Raw genomic sequence first — 25,786 nt, 5'->3', positions numbered from 1 at the left:
AATATAGGCACATATATATCAATCATAATCCTAGGATCACTACATGGTCTCATCATTAGTCTAAACATGTGCTAAGCCACTTCAGTCGTGACCAACTCTTTGTGACTCTATGGACTATACCTCTCCAGGCTCCTCTGTCCATGGGATTTCCCAGGCAGAAACACTGGAGTGGGTTACCATTTCCTTCTCCAGGGGATCTTCCCAACCCAGGGATCAAACCTGCATCTCCTCTGGCTCCTGCACTGCAGGCAGAATCTTTACTGTTGAGCCACCAGGGAATTTTTAAAATTTTTTTGAGAGAGCATTTAAGTTCTACTTTTAAAATTACAATATACACCTTTAAATGGTTTAAGTAATGTAATAAATGTCTGAAAACCTGAAATTCTTCTGTTAGTCTGAAGTGCCTTGCAACTATCACCGCTGATAAGCTGCTCCCTCTGCCTGAAATTCTTTCTACCCCACCCCAATCCTCTCCAATGTCCTTTAGATCTAGACTTAAGAGAGTGTCTTTGACTCTCTTCTACCTTTCACACTGGGTAGGTTTCTTTTCCTAACACTCCCATAGAGTTTTGTCCTTTTCCTATCACATCTTTTCACACTGTGCTCTAGTGTTTGTTAACTTGATTATCTCCCTCTAGGAGGCACTAGCCTATGAGTTTATTGAGGACAATAATGACTCCTAACATTGAAGCTTGGCACAAAGCAAGAATTCAATATATGGTTCAGAGATTGACAGTTTTTACTGCTAAGATTATAAACATTTTTGGATATGTGGACCATACAGTATTTGTTCCATTTACTCAACTCTGTGATTGCCATGTGAAAGCAGCCATAGACAGTAAGTAGACACACAGGCATGGTCGTATTGCAATAAAACTTTATTTACAAAAATGGAGGATGGGCTGGATGTGGTCCATGGGCTGATCGCCCCTCCATTGTAATTGATAAGGAAAAGAACAAATGAAAATGAATGAGTGGAATTACATTTAACCAGAGAGGAATTACTGGCTACCACAAAGAGCCCTTTATCAGAAAACTTGGATTCTATTTTCTTTCTATTACTTAAAAGACTTGTGTACTCTGTGGCCTCCAGGGCCTTGTCTTTAAAATAGCACCTCATAATACTGCTTCTGCTTAAAGATTTGAAACTATCAGGTCTTTATGGTTAAATCTATGTCTTATTTGTCTTCACTCCCTGAGCCCAGAATGTAGAATTCCTACATGCCTAGAGTATAAGAGATGACAAACACTAGTTGGAGTGAAACAGATGTTTGGTGAAGCAGGTAGTTGGACCATATAATGGTAAAAACCCTTAAAACTGGAAAAACTTGTCATCCAGCCAAATTGCCACTATGTAGACGGCCTTTTGGTTTAGATGGGGGTCTTTTGATTCCAAATGATGGAAGAGTCAACAGAAATTGCCTAAAGCCCCAAAGGGAATTTACTGGCACATTGATGTGCCTTGTTTCAGGGGCTCAAACCACGTCAGAGATCCAGGGTTTCTCTTTATGTCCACTTGCCTTCTGCCTGACTGGTTCTCTTATCAGTCAGGCTTCACCCATTTGTAGCTTGGTGACTAACATTGGCTTCAGGCTCCTGTCCTCACAGTTCAAAGCAGCTGCAAAGACAGAATTGATTCCATTAGCTATTGCTGCCTAAGTGCGTGGGTGCTCAGTCATGTCCAACTCTTTGAGACCCCATGGACTGTAGCCTGCCAGGCTCCTCTCTTCATGGAATTTTTCAGCAAGAATACTGGAATGTGTTGCCATTTCCTCCTCTCGGGAATATTCCAGACCCAGAGATGGAACCTGCTTCTCTTTTGTCTCCTGCGTTGCAGCAGATTCTTTACCTTGCAATCCGTTGCAATCTGTTGCAGCGGATTCTTTACCACTAGCGCCACCTGGGAAGCCCCTTAGCTATTGCTAGTAATGAGTATTCGAATCACTTGCTGTAAGGAGAGATGCTATGAGCATCAGTGCTGTACAAGTATACCTGTGGCGGATTCATTTTGATATTTGGCAAAACTAATACAATTATGTAAAGTTTAAAAATAAAATAAAATTGGAAGAAAAAAAAAAAAAAAAGACTAGGGTAGGCATGCAAAAAAAAAAAAAAAAACACATCCAGAGAAGTAAAGACATGGCAGGTCAAGTGGAGTTCTCTAATGCTCTTAGTTTTGGAGTCTCCCATGTTCATATTGGTTTAATAAATTCAGAAAGCATGCTGGTCATAAAGAGAGGTACATTTTCTGAAGTAATCAGCTTCTTCCAGGAGTTACCTATAAATTACATACAATACTGCCAAGCCAGCCTAGAGAGCAGAGAGGCTAGGGAAAAGAAATTGGCTTATATGGAGAAATGGTGTCTTTCTGGATGTGAACAAGCTTTCTCTAAACTCAGATTCACTTATTTTTCAAGCACTTTCTAAGAGAAAATATGAAAATAGTGGCATGTTCACCACGAACTTCTCAGCTTATTTCTGGGATATTATTTGAGAATATTAAAATTGAAGAATTATGTCACAGATTACGTTTTTAATGAACTTTGAAGGAATACTATACAATTGATAAAGTGATTGATATTTTCAGATCTTTCTATTATTTCTTTTGCTCTGAATTTTCTCAAAACCATATCTTTGTCAAGTTACAAATTTGGATCGTGTTAAAACATTTGAACATGAACCAACATAGAGTATCTGAAAATAATCATAATTTGTTTTATATAACAAGGATTAATTTGTTTCAAATTATGCTCATCTGTAGTAATATTAAATGCTACATTATATTTTCTAACCTAAAGTAGGAAGCAATAGTTTACCTTACTTGAAGAAATGTTTTGAAGCATATTTGGTAACTTCGAAGTTAAAAGAAAAGCTCAAAAAGTCTGCAGAAATGTAGGAGCTGGATTATCTCTGGGGAGCTCAGTCTAAAACCTTAAACCTTGTTTTCTGGATACTGAATCTGGAAAATTCAGCTCTTCAAATTTAAATTCGTCAAAGAGGGAATTAATTGGGTGATATTAGATGAATGACGTTTTAACCCTTGCTAAGGTAAGAGTGTCAGTATGATAGCCAAACATAGGACCTGCATGGGATGAAGTGAGACTGTTCTTTAGAAGAGAGAGATTTTAAAAGACATAATTAAATACAGAGATATACCATACTTGTGCACTGGAAAATTTAATATTATTGCAATGCTAGTTCTACATTTCTCCACAAGTTGATCTGTGGTTTTAATGCAATCACAATCAAAATGACAGAGGACTTTTTGCTGTTTTTTGTTGTTGTTGTTTATTTATGGAAATTGACACACATCTGAAATTTATATAAAACACAAGTAAGAAAAGCCAAAACAATCTAGAAAAAGAATGCTGAAGAGCTCATACTACCTAATTTAGTATAAGCTACAGAATCAAGACAGTATACTATTCATTTAGTATCCTATTAGCAAAAGAACTGACATGTTGAATGGTAGCACAAAGTAGTAAATCCAAAAAAGGACTCAAGCATATATAGCCAGCACACATATAGACTCAGCTGACTTTTGATGAGGGTGTCAAGGCAGTTTGAATGGGGAAAAGAAATCTTTTTTTTCTACAAATGGTGCTGGGAAAACCTTATTATTATTTTTTTTAAAGAAATTGTCTCCACCTCATACCACACAGGAAATTAATTTAAAATAGATCAGAGGCTAAAAATTAAAACCTTAAAGTACTAAACTTTTAAAAGAAAATAATTTGGGATAATTATAATCTTTTTAAACTCTAAAAGCTCTTTCCTTTTCTCTGATTTTTCCTATTAGTGTGGTTTCTTCCTTCCTTCTCTTTTTTCTTAGAAGATACTAGTTTTTTTGTTTGTTTGTTTGTATTCTGTTTTCTTCTGTGCTCTCTGTTGTCTTTATATCTTTTTCACACTGTATACTCTCCTGATCTCAGAGATCCTCAGTCCTCCATTCATATCTCAAAGTGATGGCCTAAACACTAATTAGGAGGGGTGCATAGATGACTGAGACTCTTAATCTGATGACTTTATTGAAAGGGGATTGGGTATATTGTTGTGGGGAGTCGCAAATCTCAGTATCTTTGAGTGTTTTATTTGGACCATTCAGTTTTCTCAGAGATTACATTCCCCAGGTTTGGAGTGGGGAGTGGGGTGGGAAAAGGATTCCACAGTTTATTGAGCAATTCAGTGGAAAGATTTTCTCTGAATCCCTTTGTTTCCCTCCCTTCCCCACTGTTTCTGGCTTCTCTGAGTCCAGAGCCTCACCCAAGATTTGTATTTTCATGCATACTTCAGTGTGAGAAATTTGAAAATTTAAGGCTCAATTGGCTGGTTACTATCAAATGAAAAATTTTTTTTTAAATCTTAAACATTGTGCATCCTTAAATTCCCACTCTGGTATAGATAGGCGTTAGCCACTGGGGGTGCATTGCCCTAAAGGTCACAGATCAAAGGAGTGTGCAGTGATTAAGATCAAGGGCTTTGGCATCAGAAAATCTTGGTTTAGCTCTGTTTCTACATTTTTGCTGTGAATATCTTTACTTGGTTCCCTTAAGCTTCAGTTTCCTCAAGCTTCAGTTCCCTCATCTGTTAAATGGGAAAAATAATTATATTTATTTCTTAGGGTTGTGAGAATTAAATAATACATCTATATCACATAGCAGAGTGCCTGACATAAAGTTAAGCCTTCAGTGATTAATGATGATGAGATAAATCTGTTTAAGAAAATACATCTGGTTGATGAACACTGATTTGATTCCTCTGAGTCTGTGGTCCTGGATATGTTGTTGAATCCATAGAGTCCAGAAGAGCCATAAATATCACCTAGTTCAAGCCCTGAAATCTGGTCCATGAAATGTGTGCTCTTCCCCATCAAGTGGTTTCACTAAAGTGGTGGAATTGGGCCCAGACCTTGGCTTGTTTACTACCTGAGCCTGTCTGGTAACTATCACCATATGCTTCCTCTATTGAACCTCTTCTTTCCTTGCCCAATAAACTCTAATGGTATTTTTGGTTTATGATATGGTTGGTAGCAGCCCTGCTTTTATTTCTCCATTATCAGGGCAAGGAGGCCAAGGGGCTGGGTAAGGGAGAATCCAGTATGGGAGCAGAACCAAATTCCTGCCTAATTTCCCTTTGGCTCCATGAGGAGTCTGTGTTTAACTACTGCCAGCAGGGAGAGTTAATTGCATTTGAGTGTGAATTGCACAGTAGCCAGGAGGACCATGGCTGATGCACAGTTTATGAGCAAGCATACACACAGCATAGGTGCTCATGTATGTGTGGGAAACCCCCAACATGCGTGGACAGCAGTGTCCATGCATGCCCACACCATCACTCCACGTGTCTGCATACACACTAATGGCCAGGAGGAAAGTGCTCAGCACATTTGATCATACATCTCAGATTGAGGGAGGCCATTCAGGAGAAAGAAAGGGAAGATTATGAGGCAGAAAGAGAAATGAAACCTAGAGGTTCTGCCCTGTCAGCATTAACTGGAATGTAAGAAATAGAATTTGGACAGACAGACAAACTCCTGACATCTGCCAACAGCTAAAATGTTCAAAGGGCTTCTAATTCTCTAGCTGGTGATTGAACTTGGGTGGGTTTACCTGAGTAAGAGTTCTCAGTCTTTCCATCCAGGAGTCCCAGGAGGCTTGGCACCCTGTGATGAATTTTCATGGCTGATCTGTAAAGCCAAAGTCCATGCATTCCTGCATCCACTCAGCTTCTCTTCTTGGAGGGTCTCTCCCTTTATTTGTGATACACTGTTTATCCCGAGACTGGTTTGGATGTTTTAGGGTGGGGGTATTTATGTTCATACCAGAAATGATAATCGAAGACACAGAGATATGGACTCGAATAACATGGGAAAAAGAAATTGCCTTTGCAGGTGTTGCTAGCACTGCCAGAACAAGGGGAATTTGTTCTGCTGAGAGCTCTTATTATAATTCTTATTTTTCTCTTTTTTTAGGAGTTTTTGCTTGCTTCTTGGTTCATTTTATTTTGCTGGGGGTCAGGCATCAAGGTGAAGTTTACCTTTTCCGCACATCATTTCCAGGCTTTGGAAGATGCAAATGTACACACTCAGTGTGGGCCAGAATAGACCGTCACATGCTGATGCTATAGGGTGAGATGCTCTGAACTGAGCTGCAGTCACATCTTGGTTATTATCTTTTGACACTGACATCTATGGCCCTTCCAGATAAGAAAAGAGGAACATGGATAGGGCCAGTTTTAATAATCTATGACTTTAGGATGAGACAGTATCTAATGCCCTTTGCAGTTTTAACAGTTCATAATTCCTGCACATGAATCTTTCAGATGTGCTGCATGAGAAAACACCTGTATTCCAAAAAACAAGCCCTTGTCCTGCTGCTCTCTGTTCCTTTCTGTCCTCTGTGACTCCATGCATCCTCAGGTCTCCATGTAAGCCAGGCTTTTCCGGTCCACCTACAGCTGCCAAACTGGTCTGCATGTGTCTACTGTCTTCCCTGGAGATCCCCCATCAGAGAACTTGTCACCCTGAGGTAATTATTCATTGAACTGCTTCTCTCCCCAGATACCCTGTGGTAGCTAATGGAATGAAAGCAGTTCCTGTCACTTTCTCATCTTTTTCCCTGGTCTATATATTCTCCTATGGGCTGGAGGTGTGGGGAAAGTTTTGGTGATGGCTGGACACTGAGTGGGCTTCTCTAACCCTCCTTGAAGAAGGCTGTGCCTGGTGGCTAATCTGTTTGCTTTGCTTTTGTGCCTTTTCTGAAGGTAGTGACTGCTCGGGCTTATCAAAGATCAGAGCTAAATGTGCTCTTAAAAGTTGCAAAATCAAACTCTTCACTATGTAGATGACGAAATTGAGACCCAGATTGGGGAAAGGCCTTGGTTAAGTTCACCAGCTAAAGAAGGAACCCAGCTGGCCCCAGAACCCAGGTTGTACCCACCATTCTGGGTAATTCCTGAAAAGAGAAATTGATTTAGCACCATTGATTCCTGCACTCCAGAATAATTTTGCAGCTGAAAAGAAGAGTTTCTTTTCTATTTCTAAATTCTGATATGCTTGGTGATTTGTACTAATAGCTTATTTGTTTCATGTGGCCTTTAATGCTCTACCTCATGTGAACCTGAGAACTATTTCTGAGGTGAACATGATCTCTCCCCTTTCCTGCATAATGAGGTCAGGATTATTGTGGCTTTCCTCCAGAGAACACAAAAGCAGTGACTGACAGAATGAGGTTTTCATTGTAAGCATAATGGTTTTTTTCCTGCCACACTTGCTTCCTTTTTTAATGTTGATTTTTAATCAAATGAGTAATACAGAAACACCCTTGGTATAACAATTAAAATGTTATAAAGCTAAAATCCTCTTTGACTACTACCCTCAAGCCCAGTCTGTTTCCTCTGATCAAGGAGATGCTGACACAGTGAGTTGAGTGTATGTCCTGTCAGGCACTTTTCTATACATTTACTTTTATATGTCTGTGCCCGCAAATCCTGAAAACTAGTTTATTTTTCTCTTAATGGTTTTGTATTTTAGGTGAAGTTTTGAAGTCTCCCTCTCTATGTGATGTTTTGAAGTCTCCTGTTTTCAGTAAGGCTTGGAGTTTTCACACAAATGGATACAAATCTGTCTAATTCTCTTATCCTTGTCCATGCGGTTCCTTGGAAGAACTGTGCCATAGGTAAGCCACTCCCCATATACACATATTCATTCCATCCCCACACATATGACACTGCTGGTAACATTTGCAAATATGTTTCCTTGTGCACGTGTGCTTTTCTAGAACAGATAACAAAGCATAAAATTGCTCTGGCTTAGCTAGGTCATGTGCATGTCAATTAACCAAAACTGCCAAATTGCCCCAGAGTGTGGCTGTACTAATTCATACCCCATTTCACTCCAGGAGGCCCAGTCATTTTCTAGGCCTCTGCCAGGCCAATACTTGCTATATCAGTGTTCTAAATTTTTTCCAGTCTAGTAGGTTAAATTTACTGGCTGCTCATTTTTCCTTATCTATGAATGGGGGACTTAAATAGATACTCCTCCAAAGAAGATACACAAATGACCAATAAACAGATGAGAATAGGATCAACATCATTAGCCATTAGTGAAATACAAATCAAAACCAAGAGATATCACTTCACACCGACTAGAATGGCTATTTTTTTTTTTTTTAAGGAGAGTAACAAGTGTTGGTGGGGATGTAGAACAACTGGAACCCTTGTACATTGGTGGTGGGAATATAAAATGGTGCATCCACGGAGGAAAATTACATGGTAGTTCCTCAAAAAGCTAAACATAGGATACCCCATGACCCGACAATTTCATCTCTGGTATAAAACTCCAAAATTCTTAAGCAGGGACTTTAACAGATACTGTACACCAGTGTTCATTGAAGCATTATCCACAATACCCAAACAGTGGGAAAAAAACCAAGTGTTATTCAACAGATGAATGGATAAATAAAACATGCTGTGTACATATAAAGGAATGTTATTCATCCAAAGAAAGGAATGGAGTTCTGATACATGCTACAACATGCATGAAACTTAAAACATTACAGTATGTGAAATAAGTCATATGTAAAAGGACAAATATTATATGATTTCACTTATATAAAATATCTAGAATAGGCAAATTTAAAGAGACAGAAGGTAGAATGGTGGTTGCCAGGGGCTGAGGGAAGAGGGAATGGGGAGTTATTGCCTAACAGTTACCAAGTTTCTGTTTGGGATGATGAAAAGAGTTTGGAAATAGATAATGTACATATTGTTGTACAATACTGTGAATGTAATTATACCATTGAATTATACAGTAACATGGATAAAATAGAAAATTTTATGTTATATATATATTATGGCATTTTTTTAAAAGTTAGAATCCAGGTAGAAACCAGAGCATTTTTCATAGAGGCTTCATCATTTGGTGGAGGTGGAAAGCCCCCACTATAAACTAAGATATACAAGATGGATTTAAAATTCAAATAGAAAATAGCCCAGTTAATATTAACATAAACATTCAATGCATTGTCTACATTGCACATTCCTGATGTTCTAAAATCATGATTCAGGTTCAAAATGGTGCCCTTACCATGGTCCAAGATTCTCCATCATACTGGAAATCCAAAGAGGTGACTGGTACCAAAGACATAAATGAAAGGCAGGAAAGGACAGAAGATGATAACCATCAGCAGATGCACAGAAGCCACAGAGTGCCAGCATCACCTCAGAGTAATTTATGATGAAAAACAGAATGAAGCCAAAAGCCAAATCTCAGAGGTGTTCCAAGAAAATTGCCTGTGAACCAGGAGTGAGAGCTGAGAGTAAGAACCACAGACAAAGTGGGCAACGCCCTGGAGTTGACCATGGTAAACCACAGAAGAGCAAAATCAGGGCCAAGCACCGGGCCCAAAGATAAACAAAGGTAAAGCAGGGTCAGAGTTCAGAAGAGGCTGGTGATGCAGAGGGGTCAGGAGCTGGGATGGGTAATAGGAGAACTGTGGAACATGGGCATCGCAGCCACCCTAGAGTGTCTGTTGCCCCCTGCTTCAGAACTCCACCTGGGGAGGTTATAAAAAACACAGGTAACAGGACCCAATTCCATATTCATACACTCAGCATCTCCTGGAGGTTGGAACCAGGTATATGCATTTTTAATATGTTCTCAGATGGTTCTGAAGCTCCTTAGAGTATGAGAAATGTAGATAAGGGGACATTCCCACAGCCTCTTAGATAGACCACCAGTCCCTAGGTTCAACATTAGCTCACAGGATCAATCTTCATCGGGGGCATGCAGGTCCTGCCAGCAAGCTTTGATAAACACAGACTCTGAGCTTGTAGGGCTGGAGAGGGAGCTATGACAGCAGTGCCTCCTAGCGCCTACTAGTCATGGAGCACCCACCCCATGCCATGCTTTCCTGGCATTGCTACATTTAATGCTTACTTATGAGGAGAGTCCCATGATCAGTCCCACTTTATAGATGATGAAGCTGAGACTAACAGAAGCAAAGCAGTGTATCCTGGGCCTCCTGGAGCAGCTTCAGGTTCTGGGCCGGTTTGACTCCAAGACTCTTTGCATACACCGAGGTGTTACAAAATGTTTCAGACATCGTTTTAAAAAGTTGGGGGAAGAAAAATGTGGAAGATCAAAGAGGAGGTTGCAGTATTAGTTGATGGTGAGTCTTTGGTTAATGTAAAAAAATGTTTTTCACAGCAAGCCTAAGGCATTAATGGGGAAGCAAGACTCTGCTGTCTTTTCTTGATCCTCCAGCCAGAGGTATTATCAAGTTACATAATCTCTCTTTTTTTTTTAATCTCAGTGAAGAAGCGTCTGAGATTAAGTTTGGGAAGAGATTGAAAATCAAAGTTCAGAGGAATAGATTAAAATGATGCAAAGGCATCCTGAATCACGAGGGGAAAAAATGACAGGACTTTGTTGATGGAGCTGCTGAAGGAAGATAAGACACTGAAGGCATCTCAGAAGGAAAAGGGGCCTGGGTTGGGAAAGAGAACCGAGCAGAAGGAAGAGATAACCGGGTGGAGAGCAGAGATAAGAGGCAGGGTGAGGCAAGGCCAGGGAGGAAGACCAGACTGGATTTTCTAGTCTGGAGTCTGTCCAGGACTCTGCCTTTCTCTTTCTTGTTTGTGTCTCAGAATATATCTTAAAAGGGAGGAAGGAGGCCATCTTTGTAGTATATTTGTACTATATCTTAAATGTTCAATTCTGATACTCGGTCTCTGTGCCTGAAAACATAGTCACATTTGCTGGTAAATCTAACCTCTCATCTCTTCAAGACCGTGAGACCCAGGACCCGAGACCCTCTGGCATCATGTCCTTTACATGCCCCCCTACTCCCATTTCCAGCAAATTTGGAAAACTTAGCATTAGTCACAGAACTGGAAAAGATCAGTTTTCATACCACTCCTAAAGAAGGGCAATGCCAAAGGATGTTCAAACTACCACACATTTGCACTAATTTCACATGCTAGCAAGGTAATATTCAAAATCCTCCAAGCTTGGCTTCAATAGTACATGAACGGAGGACTTCCAGATGTTCAAGCTGGATTTAGAAAAGGCAGAGAAAGCAGAGATCAAATTGCCAACATCCATTGGATCTCAGAAAAGCAAGAGAATTCCAGAAAAACATCTACTTCTTCATTGGTTACACCAAAGCTTTTGACTGTGTAGATCACAACAAACTGGAAAATTCTTAAAGTGATGGGAATACCAGACCACCTTACCTGCCTCCTGAGAAACCTGTATGCAGGTCAAGAAGCAACAGTTAGAACCAGACATGGGACAACAGACTGGTTCAAAACTGGGAAAGGAGTATGTCAAGGCTGTATATTGATACCCTGCTTATTTAACTTATATGCAGAGTACATCCTTTGAAATGCCAGGCTAGATGAAACATAAGGTAGAATCAAGATTGCTGGGAGAAATATCAACAACCTCAGATATGCAGATGACACCACCCTTATGGCAGAAAGTGAAGAAGAACTAAAGAGCCTCTTGATGAAGATGAAAGTGGAGAGTGAAAAAGCTAGTTTAAATCTCAACATTCAAAAAATGAAAATCATGGCATCCCGTCCCATCACTTCATGGCAAATAGATGGGGAAACAATGGAAACAGTGGCAGACTTTACTTTCTTGGGCTCCAAAATTACTGCAGATGGTGACTGCAGCCATGAAATTAAAAGACACTTGCTCCTTGGAAGAAAAGCTATGACCAACCTAGAGAGCATATTAAAAAGCAGAGACATTACTTGAAATTGTGAGTACCAGATTGTTGGATGACATCCCTGACTGAATGGACATGAGTTTGAGCAAGCTCTGGGAGATGGTGATGGACAAGGAAGCCTGGTGTGCTGCAGTCCAATGGTGCCTCAAAGAGTTGGACACTACTGAACAACTGAACAGCAACAACTACAACAACAACCCATTTCCAGGTTGGTTTCAGACAGATGTAAGCAGAAAGAACACCTGATTTTACTGAGGTTATTAGGGGGAGACCTACGACTCCCAGCTGACTATCCTTCCCACCTCACACACTAGCATAATCCCTTGGAGGTCACCCCAGCACTTTGTGTGCCTGAAGGGGCCAGAGCACAGCACAGAACCTTCGGCTTTGGAGCTGCTCCACAGCTTGAGTCTCAGCTCGACTGCAGATGAGTTACCCTGTGTATCTGAGCTCCCATTTCCTCATCTCTCAAACAGGGATAAGACTGGAAGCTCCCTCACAGAGAGATTGATATAGTGAAACAAAATAATGCACGTACAGTGCTTAGGGCAGTGCCTGGCACACAGAAGTGCTCAAATCGTGTTCGTCTGACTGCTGGTCCTGTTAGTAGGTCCAAGCGCAAAGCTGGGTGCTCATGGCAGGAACCCCATGAAGATGATATTGACCCCCTGGGTTGAGGATGCTTGATTCTAGTTATATTTCATTCAACGTAGAGGGAACCAGGGGTGTCACTGGACCCCTCTGTGCTTTCCTTTCTCTCCTTTATAAAATGGAGCTATGCCCTTCCTCTGACAGACTGCTGTGTGTTTAAAAATGCTCGGGACAGTGTGAGACAGCATAGAAATACAGAAGTGGTCATTTCCATTACTCTGTCACTGCACTTTTACCAAGCTGACCACTGACTACTGAGCTTATCAAACTTCCTGTAGCTAAGAATTATTCAGTTCAGTTCAGTTCAGTAGCTCAGTTGTGTCTGGCTCTTTGCGACCCCAGGAAGCACGCCAGGCCTTCCTGTCCATCACCAACTCCTGGAGTTCACTCAAACTCAAGTCCATCGAGTCGGTGATGCCATCCAGCCATCTCATCCTCTGTCGTCCCCTTCTCTTCCTGCCCCCAATCCTTCCCAGCATCAGAGTCTTTTCCAATGAGTCAACTCTTCGCATGAGGTGGCCAAAGTACTGGAGTTTCAGCTTTAGCATCATTTCTTCCAAAGAAATCCCAGGGCTGATCTCCTTTAGGATGGACTGGTTGGATCTCCTTGCAGTCCAAGGGACTCTCAAGAGTCTTCTCCAACACCACAGTTCAAAAGCATCAATTCTTTGGTGCTCAGCTTTCTTCACAGTCCAACTCTCACGTCCATACATGACTACTGGAAAAACTAGTAAAAAGAGTTATTAGTTGCTATAATTTGCCTTCACCTTCTAAGGTGGAATGTTTGCTCCTTCCTGCATTGACCTGGATACTGACATCAAAGGCAGAGCTGCAAGGATGTGTGCAGGCAGAATTCCAAACTTTCATTCTTTTTTCTCTCATCATTCTTTTTGCTTCTCAGGTACATTAGAAATGATTCAAGTCTCTATATTATGCATTTAGCCTAATAAAGACAGAAATGGCTTTATAGACTATAAGCTGTCTGGAAATGAGGACTAGTTCATTCTTAGACCCCAGTACACAGTAGGGCCCTTGGCACGTAGGAGACATCCAGCATACTTTTGTCAGATGAATGAATGTGGTTGAAATCAAGATTGTTTACCCAACAGCCATTCCCAGTTTCTTCCATACAGACTGATCCTAAGTTTTGGCTGAATGGCAATGTGCACAGCCTGTAATGATTCTTGTAAAATAGTTCCAGGCAGCTCAGTCCCCCATGCTAAAGAATGGGTCTGTGACCCAATGAAATGAATGGGCAGTGAAATATATGGGGAAGTCTTATGGTTGATTCTAGGAAGTATTTCTCTTTTGGATAAAAGGTAAGTGTCATATTAGGGGAAAAGTCCCATTTCCCATCTTCTTTTTCCTTCCTGCTTGGGATGCTTTTGTGGATGCGTATACTAGAGCTGTGGCAGCCATCTTGGGACCAAGGAAAGTCAGAGAGACTCTAACACCTCATTGTCAACTAAAGAATGTCACTCCCCATCTGGCTCAATGAGGATTGAGTAACTGCTCCTCCAGCTTCTGTCCTTCAGCATAGCCAAAGGAAGTTCAGGGTGGAGATCAGGAATGAGGTGCTCTGTGTCTGGGGAAAAGGGCAGAACAGGCCTTCAGAGGGATATGTTCAGGAGAAAATTTTTGAACCAAGATTCTTGCATTTTCACATACTTAGAAAAGCACTAAAACCATTAACTAAGGTGTCTGTTCCCTGTGACTAGCAGTGACCTTCTACAGAGATGTGTGCTTGGTTGACAAATTCTTTCACCAAATTCACACATACATGGGACTCCCATTATGTTTAGGTACCAGAGGGCACAGGGTTGCCCTTTGACCAAGCTCCTTGTTCTGCACAAAGGTTTCCACTGAACCCTTCCTCCATGTTTGTCTTATCTTAGTGCTATCTCCTCATTGTCCCTCTCATATCTCTGAACAGATTAATGGCACCACCTTGTCCCCGCAGACATTCCTTCTCTGTTGATCTTTGAAGTTTTCTCATTATCACTTTCCACAGATCAAATATTATATCTTGGTTTTTAATTACTTTAATGGGTCTCATCCACAGCAGTTGGGACATTGAAGTCATTACCTTGTCTCCTCAGATCTTCCTGAGCAATCTTATTGATCATTTCTTGGAGCAAAATCACCTGGGGGTACTAGACCCATGTAAACTTGTAACTTAGCCAAGAGTTATCCTGATTAATTAGCAACATTGCTTTCTGGTGCAAAGCTGCCCTGCCTGTAGACTGTGCTGTGCTGCGTTTAGTCGCTCAGTTGTGTCCAACTCTTTGCAATCCCATGGACTATAGTCTGCCAGGCTCATCTGTCCATGAGGATTCTCCAGGCAAGAATACTGGAGTGGGTTGCCATGCCCTTCTCCAGGGCCCTATAGACTAGTGCTTTGCAAACATGGCTATATAGCAGAATTACCTGAGGTGTTTTCAAAACTCCTGAGGCCCAGGTCTCCTCCATGTCAATTAAACCAAGAGAGCAGAGGGAAATCCAGCTTCAGGATTTCTTTAAGTTCCCCACAAGATTCCAGTATACAGTCACATTTGAATATCAGTGCTTTAGACAAGTACTTCTTGATCTTTAATGTGCATGTGAAACAAGTACTCAAATCTGCACTTGTTTAAATGCAGATTCTGAGGGTCTGGGATTCCACTGATATTCTGCATTCCTGGTGAGCTCCAAGGTGATGACAATAGTTGTCTGAGGCCCACATTTTGCAGAGAAAGGGTCTTGAACCTAGATTTAGTAGTCTATACTAATGCTGGATCTGAAATTAAATTCCCCTTAGGTCCAACTGCAAAGTCACAGGAAAAAAGAAAATATATTGCCTGCAATAAAGCCAAGAGCAGGGGCACTGAATTGAAAAAGTCAGAAGAGTGTTGTTGATCTCCAATTTAGTTATGGACTTGGGTTGACAAATTAGCCCACTTTATGGGGGACTGAGGGAGGTTTTCAAATGCCAGGATTTTGAGTCTTAAAACTGGAACATGTTGGTCACCATAGTTAGAAGCAGCATTCCAAAGAGCAACAGCCAAGTTTTGCACTTCAGCGTCTGGTTCCTCTTTCTGGGAGGAGGAGGGAGTGCAATAGGGTCAAGTGTTGTTAGGAAAGACCGCTTAAGGAAAAGAAATGAGAGTTGCAGGCCCAACAAGAACTTAAAGAATGTGACTTCAAAAGAGTAAAGAATCACGCAGACCCAGATGGAATTAGAAAATTTCAAGGACAATATTATCACATGGCTGTAGAGATAAGTCTAGGGTACAAGGTTTAGGTTTCTGCTCTAGCATTCCTTTCCTGTGTTTTCTGGGGTAACTTATTCCCTGTCTCTGGGCCTCAACTTCAGGAGCTAAGAAATGGGTGTTGAGTCGAAGGATGTGAAGGGTCTTTCCTGCTCCCATACCCCCTAGCTCCTTATGCAACATGGATAATACTACCACTGCAGAAGTACATCTTTAGTGCAATTAGAAAATGAACCTTCTGATTTGGGAGCAACCATCTCCAGGGCTCCCCAGGCACCTCCACAACAGCATTAACATTTATCATATTCAGGAACACTTCCCTTTTCTGGCCTCTGATGTTCAGAGAGCCAAGAACTCATAGTGCTTTTTTCCCTTAAGACTGTAACATGTATACAAATCTAAATGAAACTCTATCTCAGATACAACTTTTTGGTTACAAGTGGCTTCTTCTTTCTGTTCTTGCTTCCACAACAGGGACCCACTTCTCAACATTTTTTCTTTAAATGGACAAAGAGTCTCCCCAGCTACCCATTGCAGGATTCCTGTTAACCTTTCATTAAGCTTGCTAACAGCTGGCTTCAGCTCTTTATAACTTAGTTCAGTACATTCCCATTTCAATGGGTCTCACCTGGCTTCATTAAGGTTACTGCCAGCTTCTCCACTAGCAGCTTCCTCCACAAATGCAAATAGACTCTGAGTAAATAATATGGGAGCAGGGGAAGACTAAATTATAAAGGGATTGGCATTGGAGAACCAGGGCCTCCCCTGTGGCTCAGTGGTAAAGAATCTGCCTGCCAATGCAGGACCTGGGCTCTATCCCTGGGTCTGGAAGATCTCCTGGAGAAGAATAATGTCATCCCAGTCGAGTATTCTTGCCTGGGAAAACCCATGGACAATGGTGCCTGGCAGGCTACAGTCCATGGGGCCACAAGAGTCAGACAGGCTTTAGCAACTAAACCACCACCACAGGGAAGTGATTCTCTCTTCTGGTCCCCCAACACAGTGGATACTAGGGAGTTGTTTATGCTGCTGCTGCTAAGTCGCTTCAGTCGTGTCCAACTCTGTGTGACCCCATAGACAGCAGCCCACTAGGCTCCTCTGTCCCGGGATTCTCCAGGCAAGAATACTGGAGTGGGTTGCCATTTTCTTCTCCAATGCATGAAAGTGAAAAGTGGAAGTGAAGTCTCTCAGTCGTGTCCGACTCTTAGCGACCCCATGGACTACAGCCTACCAGGCTCCTCCCAGGGAGTTGTTTATAGATGCTACCAATTCATCCTGATGGCACAGAGAGGGAAAGAAGAACCAGTACCCCAACTGCCTGCTCTGATCAAGGAGTCTCAGGGTAAGAATTCTGGATGTATTCATTCTTTATCCTGTGACTCCCACCCTCCACCCCCCTAGACCTTTGAATCTCACACTGGCTGCCTTGTTTCAGTTTGTGGCCATCCAGTTCGAGGATGTTATTTACTAAGTGTGGTGTGAGTGCCTGTAAGTAGACACACAACATTCCATGTCAGTTTAGGCCACTTCATTCCCACGTCTTCATTCCTCCATATCAGCTGCCTGGCCTCTGAGTTCCCCACTGCAGCCTGGGGCAGAGCCTAAGGGTGTTTCCTCTAAGTCCCCTTGTGTGGAAAATAGGAGACAGGAATCTCATATCTGCATTTGGAAGATTCCTCTGCCACAGCATGGAGGACAAATTGGAGAGGGAAAGGAGCTTAGTTGGTGAGTGTAGTTAGAAGCTACCCTAAGAATCCAGCAGAAAGTAATGTTAGCTTGACTGAGAGCTGATGACTCCACTGGAACCTTGGGCACCAGTTGCTGGAAACTCTGCCCCTACTCCCCACTCCACCTCTGTGGTCACGCCAATCATCCTGGGGCCCTGGTTACAGAAGAGTCTTTTCTTAACATTTCTACCCTCCTCTTAGGGATTATATGCAGCCAGAGTTCTCAAACTCTAAGACTCATCTTAATCACTTGTTAAAATACAGATCACTGGGCTCCAACCTGGGGTTTCTGAGTCAGTAGGTATGGATGGGCTTCTCAGGTGACTCAATGGTAAAGAACCTGCCTGCCAATGCAGAAGACATAAGAGACATGGGTTCAATCCCTGGGTCGGGAAGATCCCCTAAAGGAGGGTATGGCAACCCACTCCAGTATTCTTGTCTGGAGAATCCCATGGACAGAGGAGCCTAGCTGGCTACAATCATAGGGTCACAAAGAGTTGGACATGACTGAAGTGACTTGGCAGCAAACAAGGTGTGAGGTGGGGACAAGAATGTGTGCCTAACAAGTTCCATGTGATGCTCAGGCTGCTGGTCTGAAGTGCCCTGTTTGAGAACCACAGAGTGACAGCAGTGGTTCTCAGCCCTGGTTGCATGTTAGAACCACCTGGAGCATTAAAAATAAACAAATAAAATAAAATCAGATGTCCCGGCTACATTCAGACCAATCACAAAAGAATCTCCTAAAGGGTGGGACTCAGGAATTGACATTTAAAAAAAATTCTCTGGGTAATTACAGTGTTCAGCTAAGGTTGAGAGCTACTAGGCTGGAGGCTACTAGGAGGTTATTACTAGTTGTAAAACACTATGATTATGCATTTAAATGTTTATAAATCTGACCAAGGCATTTTAGAAACATACTTAGTAAAGACTGAAGATGGCCTCTTGCAAAGATACTCATTGAGCTGAGATGTTCAGTTTAGGGGGTATGATATTTGCTGTCATCTCTTCTAGTCAGACCCAAGTCGGTGGTGGTATTGGTGGCGGTTTGGGAAGGTGGGTCGGGAGCATGAGCTAAGTTAGGAATGGGGTTGTCTCATTAACCCACAAAATATTAAAACCTGACTGTCTGTACAAGGTCATCTAGTCCCACCCCATTTTCCAGATGGGGACACTGAAGCCCTGTACCTGATTCTAGATCCATAGCCCCCCAACCACCCATCCCCAGGTTCTAAATCTCAACTGAGCCTGCTGGTCATTTCCAGTATTTTGAGTTAACACAGAGCAGAAAGCCAAGCCTAATAAAGAAGCAACCCATGTGCTGCTAGTTATTTCCTTCACTTAGTCCAACCCTGCCTCTCCTGTTGGCACCAGGTGAGTGAGGCAGAAGGCTGGCTGCCCTGGGCAGGTGGTTCTCCAAGTGCTTGGGTGAGCGGGGGTGCTTTTATTAACTGCTCTATTTGTGTGAACTAACAATGGAAAAACTTAGAGGCTGTTGTGGATGGGTCATAAAACTGGTATTTTTTCCCCTCTCTTGAAGTAATGTCAAGAGAGTCAAAATATAAAGCATGGCTACCTGGAAAGACTGTGCGCCTATTTCATGAGTGTGTCTACTGCCCAAACATACCAGGAAGTATTTCTGGCAAATTTCTTTCAGCCCCAGCTGACTTTCCACATTTCTTCCTAGCCAGAGGCCTCTCACTGAGGTGCACATTCTTTCCTTCAGTCAATGACTGCTTGTTTTAACCTCTCTCCATGGTTCCTCATGCTACCGGCTCTGAAAGTGTTCAGTTCCCATGGACTGTACTTAGCGAAACTGATCTGGACTGCCTCACAGTCATAACCACGGCCGGCTCTCTATGAACATCCACATCATTCACCTTAGTGTACTCTGATGAACTCTTAGCTATTTCCAAAATTAAATTTCTCAAGCAAGAATTAAGTTGTGACAAAATATGAATGGAAAAATAATAGAAAATCGGGACCTTTTAGAGGTCAGTCAAAATGATGGTGTGATTCCTTTTTGTTTCATTCATTGCTGAGGACAGTCAATAACCCAGGGATGCTCACACCATACCCAGAGTGAGGCACTGAATTCTTAATGCTGGACATAAACAGAGATATAAAAGCAATATAAAGCAAAGTTAACAAGGGTAGGGAAGGGACCATAAATCATGTCCCATAAACAAGGCAGTTTGGAGAAACATGAGGTTTTCCTCTAGGTACCGGAAGCACTGCTACCAGGCAGTAGAGAGTTTAGACCTGTTCTTTGTAATCACAGAGTTCAAACAGGGCCAACAGGCAGATGCTATCTGGACACAGACCTTGTTTTAAATATTTCTAAGTCTCAAAAGCGCCCCGAGATTGAATAGACTTCCTTAGGTGTGGTAGTGGGTCCACTGTCACTAAAGGCATTCAAGTATACTGTGGAAGATAACTCAGCAGTGATGCTACATATATTAAACCATGAGACAGACAAAGTGTAGTCTCTAAAGTAACTTTCACTTGGGAAATTAAAGCATGACTGGATTCAGTTCAGTTCAGTCGCTCAGTCGTGTCCGACTCTTTGCGACCCCGTGAATCGCAGCACGCCAGGCCTCCCTGTCCATCACCAACTCCCGGAGCTCACTCAGACTCACATCACACCAATGTGATAGGTGGGTGTTTGTTTTTTAAACAAAATCTTCCAAGATATATTTTGATGATTCACATGTCATACCCTCATCATCAATCCTAAGAAAAAGAGGTACATTACAGTGTGAAAAGACGATCTTCATCTTCTGTTCCACTGAGGACATTTTTTACTTTCTCCAACATTGTCTAGCCTGTAAAGAGAGAAGAGAGCCTGCTGATGAGAACACCAAGACCAGTAACCAATGGATGCTGCTAAATTACAAAATGACTAACCAAGGGCTGTTTGAGTTAAAATGGCCCAGAGTCCATCCAGTCCAAGCTTCTTATTTCACAGATGGCAAAACTGAGGCCACAGGAGATAAAGGGCATTTGCCAATCTAGTATAATAAGGGGATTTAAAGTTTCTGTATTAGCAAAACATAAAACCATGATCTTAATGTGTTTCTTTACCAGGAGAATCTCCAAGTATGACTTTGAAAAGTTACCTTGCTAACCCTCAATTTCCTTACTTATTAATATTTACTTGCTAATAGATACTGTGATATTGGTTAATTATTAAGAAAGCAAGGTCTTTATCACAGTTTATACCAAATCCTTTAATTTCTTTTATAAAAGGCTATGTAGCAGAACAGGTATGCAAAATCCCTTTCCAGAGAGTGTTCAAATTATTTTTTAAAAAAAGACAAAACAAAAAATCTGCTCCCATTGCCTAATTTGGTAGAGGAATTAAAACCCAGGAATGATACTGTACATGTTTTTTCATGTTCGATACCGTTAATGCTCCTTCAATGAACTCCAGTTTAACAATGACCTTTTGAAGTGAGTCACCCAGAGTTGAGCAAATAATGGGTAGAATGACACATCACCTTCCTTCTTTTGTGTGTCATACTTCTGTCAATAGAACCTGCCACTATATTTGCATTTTGGGCAAATACCACAGTGTTAACCAAGACAGGTTAATGTGAGCTGAATCCCCACATCTTTTTTTTTAACCTCTAAGACCACCTCTCCAACTCTGTATTTAATCAGAATGCAAGCCCAAGGCATTAAACCACTGAGTAGTGCTTAATCATTTGTACCAGCTTGTACAGTCATCACAGCAATCAGTCATGCAAGATGAATTACCTGGGTGTTTATGGAAACAATTGGTTTTCATGAATTTCCCTGAAAAGACAAGGCCATGTTGAAAGCAGAGTAGCTGTGCTTGTGTGAACGAAATGCTGGGGAAGCACAGAGCAACCTTATGAAGAGCAGAAGTGGTCCAAAGATGGGAACTTAAGAACTGGATTTGGCAGAGAAAGCCACTCCTTTCCAAGATCAGATGATTGCTTCTTTTGGCCCCTTAGTTCAGTTCAGTTCAGTTCAGTGGCTCAGTCATGTCCGACTCTTTGCGACCCCATGAATTACAGCACACCAGGCCTCCCTGTCCCTCACCAACTCCCAGAGTTCACTGAGGCTCACGTCCATCGAGTCAGTGATGCCATCCAGCCATCTCATCCTCTGTCGTCCCCTTCTCCTCCTGCCCCCAACCCCTCCCAGCATCAGAGTCTTTTCCAATGAGTCAACTCTTCACATGAGGTGGCCAAAGTACTGGAGTTTCATCTTTAGCATCATTCCTTCCAAAGAAATCCCTGGGCTGATCTCCTTCAGAATGGACTGGTTGGATCACCTTGCAGTCCAAGGGACTCTAAAAGTCTTCTCCAACACCACAGTACTGCCCATCAATTACAAAGTTGTCTCAATATTATAGACACTGGTGTTAAGCTGCTTTGGGGTAGCAGTCAGAATCTTAGTTCCCTGACAGGGATTGAATCCATGTCACCTGCAATGGGAGTGCAAGTCTTAATCACTGTACTATCAGGGAATATTCTTGATTTATTTGAATTCAAGTACTCACATGGGTTTTAGAACACTTCCTTTGCACATGTACCCAGAATTTCCCAAACTGTAACATGTGTTTGTATTGAGGGTTAATGGCAAATTTCCACTATGCTCCAAATTTCCCTCTACAATATTCACTAGGGACAAGTGTGGAGACAAGTTTCACTACTGTTGTTCAAACAGACTGAGATGGTTACTAGTAGTCAGAACTGCTCACTTACTACCAGCTTCTGTTAGTGACTACAGAACAATTTTTGCCCTCGTTTTTAAAGCACCATTTCACATGTTCAGAGATGTGGAGTGATTTGCTTAAGATCACATATCAGTGCAGAGAGAGCTGGGACTCACCCACAGGTTTCAGGAATATTATTAAACTGTGTCCATCCTGGGCTTCCCCAGTGGTGTCAGTTCAGTTCAGTCCCTCAGTCGTGTCTGACTCTCTGCGACCTCATGAATCGCAGCACACCAGGCCTCCCTGTCCATCACCAACTCCTGGAGTTCACCCAGATTCATGTCCGTTGAGTCACTGATGCCATCCAGCCATCTCATCCTCTGTCGTCCCCTTCTCCTCCTGCCCCCAACCCCTCCCAGCATCACAGTCTTTTCCAATGAGTCAACTCTTCGCATGAGGTGGCCAAAGTACTGGAGTTTCAGTTTTAGCATCATTCCTTCCAAAGAAATCCCAGGGCTGATCTCCTTCAGAATGGACTGGTTGGATCTCCTTGCAGTCCAAGGGACTCTCAAGAGTCTTCTCCAACACCACAGTTCAAAAGCATCAATTCTTTGGTGCTCAGCCTTCTTCACAGGCCAACTCTCACATCCATACAGGACCACAGGAAAAAACATAGCCTTGACTAGACGGACCTTTGTTGGCAAAGTAATGTCTCTGCTTTTGAATATGCTGTCTAGATTGATCATAACTTTCCTTCCAAGGAGTAAGCATCTTTTAATGTCGTGGTTGCAGTCACCATCTGCAGTGATTTTGGAGCCCAAAAAAATAAAGTCTGACACTGTTTCCACTGTTTCCCCATCTATTTCCCATGAAGTGATGGGACCAGATGCCATGATCTTTGTTTTCTGAATGTTGAGCTTTAAGCCAACTTTTTCACTCTCCACTTCCACTTTCATCAAGAGGCTTTTTAGTTCCTCTTCACTTTCTGCCATAAGGGTGGTATCATCTGCATATCTGAGGTTATTGATATTTCTCTCAGCAATCTTGATTCCAGCTTGTGCTTCTTCCAGCCCAGCGTTTCTCATGATGTACTCTGCATAGAAGTTAAATAAGCAGGGTTACAATATATAGCCTTGACATAGTCCTTTTCCTATTTGGAACCAGTCTGTTGTTCCATGTCCAGTTCTAACTGTTGCTTCCTGACCTGCATATAGATTTCTCAAAAGGCAGATCAGGTGGTCTGGTATCCCATCTCTTTCAAAATTTTCCACAGTTTATTGTGATCCACACATTCAAAGGCTTTGGTATAGTCAATAAAGCAGAAATAGATGTTTTTCTGGAACTCTCTTGCTTTTTCAATGATCCTGCAGATGTTGGCAATTTGATCTCTGGTTCCTCTGCCTTTTCTAAAACCAGCTTGAACATCAGGAAGTTCATGGTTCACATATTGCTGAAGCCTGGCTTGGAGAATTTTGAGCATTACTTTACTAGCGTGTGAGATGACTGCAATTGTGCCGTAGTTTGAGCATTCTTTGGCATTGCCTTTCTTTGGGATTGAAATGAAAACTGACCTTTTCCAGTCCTGTGGCCACTGATGAGTTTTCCAAATTTGCTGGCATATTGAGTGCAGCACTTTCACAGCATCATCATTCAGGATTTGAAAGAGCTCAATTGGAATTCCATCACCTCCTCGAGCTTTGTTCGTAGTGATGCTTTCTCAGGCCCACTTGACTTCACATTCCAGGATGTCTGGCTCTAGGTCAGTGATCACACCATCGTGATTATCTGGGTCGTGAAGATCTTTTTTGTACAGTTCTTCTGTGTATTCTTGCCATCTCTTCTTAATATCTTCTAGTGGTGTAGTAGTAACAAATCAGCCTGTTAATGCCAGAATCAAAAGACCCTGGGATTCAATTCCCAGGTCAAAAAGATTCACTGGACTAGGCAATGGCAACCCACTATAGTATTCTTGTTTGGAAAATCCCATGGACAGTGAAGCTTGGCTGGCTACTCTTCATGGGGCCAAGATGGAGTTTTCAGTGGATAAACTCAGGGGGGAATGCAAGAACCACCTGAAATTATATATGTGTGTGTATTACACACACACACACACACACACATACACATATATATATATATATATACACATACATATACATATACTATATATGTATATAGTGTGTATGTATCCACACATTTTTCTGTGGAAAAAGTCTAGAACTTCTGTTAGATTCTCTAAGATTTCTGCAAAGCCCCAAATAAGGAACCATAATTCAAACACAAACAACAGGAACAACCACAATTACAATTCTCATAGGTTTCCTACCCCCAGGTAAAGGCAGTCTGTTAGGGGAAAACGAACTCTTGTCCCTCTAAGTAGCTGGGAATTCAGATCATTCTGTCGAGCCTGTGGATTAATTTCATTTCTCACTAGGCTACAGGAATGTGTGGAATGGCCCCAAATTGCTCCTTATAGTCCTAGCTTCTCTCTTGGGTCCAAACCCTGAAGATAGCACGAGGAAACCCATCTCACTAAGTCATTTCCTAAATAAAATCCAGTGACATGAGATTAACTCCCTTATGATTATGCCTTATCCTCATTTTTACTGCCTCAATAACATCCCAAATCCTTTTTGTCTAGTCCTTTGCCCTCCCAGTCTTCTGGGTAGCAGTAGGTGGAGGTTAAAAGACCTCAGCTGGCAAGTGTAAGACTCATGGTTATGTACCAGCTCCACCATTGTATGCTTTATTTTTTTTTTTTAATTTTAGAATCTCAGGTTCTTGTTCTAGCCTTTTCTAAGTCTATTTCCTCAAAATCAACAATGGAGATGACAGTACATTTCTCACAGGGCTGTGACTTAGGAAATGCATGAGGACAATGCCTGGTCTGTACTTCCTGGTGGTGAATCAGAGCCCTCAGGCGGGACTCCCATCCCCTCTCCTCACTGCATCTCTGTTGATCTTCCTACTCACATACCTTAATTCTCAGGCCATGCTGGCTGGGGAGCAAGAGGCCACATCTACCAGCTCCCAGCTGAGTTGGTTCCTTCCAGGTTCAGTTCAGCCGCTCAGTCGTGTCCGACTCTTTGCAACCCCATGGACTGCAGCACACCAGGCCTACCTATTCATCACCAACTCCCTGGGAGCTTACTCAAACTCATGCCCATTGAGTTGGTGATGCCATCCAACCATCTCATCCTCTGTCATTCCCTTCTCCTCCCGCTTTCAATCTTTCCCAGCATCAGGGTCTTTTCCAATGAGTCAGCTCTTCACATCATGTACCAAACTATTGGAGTTTCAGCTTCAGCCTCAGTCCTTCCAATGAATATTCAGCACTGATTTCCTTTAGGATGGACTTGTTGGATCTCCTTGATGTTCAAGGGACTCTCAAGAGTGTCTTCCAAGACCATAGTTCAAAAGCATCAATTCTTCGGTGCTCAGCTTTCTTTATAGTCCAACTCTCATATCCATACATGACTACTGGAAAAACCATAGCTTTGACTAGAGCTTCCTTCCAAGTACAGAGACATTTTTTTGGTTTTATGGCTTTTTGTTTGTTTGTTTGTTTGTTTGTTTGTTTTTACTGCTGATCACATCAGGGGAAAAATCAGTGATGAGTGGCAAACTTACTTTCACTTAGGGAAGTGAAAAAACCTTTTTAAAAAACATCATGGTAGTCATTCTTGACTCACTATTAGAATAAACTTGAGGTTCTGAAAGGTTTTAACTGACTCCTTTTTG

General features: G+C 42.0%; 1 long non-coding RNA gene across 1 annotated transcript; it reads right to left on the bottom strand.

Moving 5' to 3' along the window:
* Window positions 1-1,520: 1,520 nt before the first annotated feature.
* Window positions 1,521-20,816, bottom strand: LOC139183917 (uncharacterized). The gene is made up of 3 exons (XR_011567416.1): window positions 20,744-20,816; window positions 20,114-20,183; window positions 1,521-1,618 (listed from the first exon to the last, which is right to left on the bottom strand). It is a non-coding gene; the product is annotated as an uncharacterized lncRNA (long non-coding RNA).
* Window positions 20,817-25,786: the final 4,970 nt, after the last annotated feature.

Source organism: Bos indicus, chromosome 7 (assembly GCF_029378745.1).
Source record: "Bos indicus isolate NIAB-ARS_2022 breed Sahiwal x Tharparkar chromosome 7, NIAB-ARS_B.indTharparkar_mat_pri_1.0, whole genome shotgun sequence".
Lineage (NCBI taxonomy): Eukaryota > Metazoa > Chordata > Mammalia > Artiodactyla > Bovidae > Bos > Bos indicus.
This window is presented reverse-complemented; position numbering and strand designations above follow the sequence as displayed.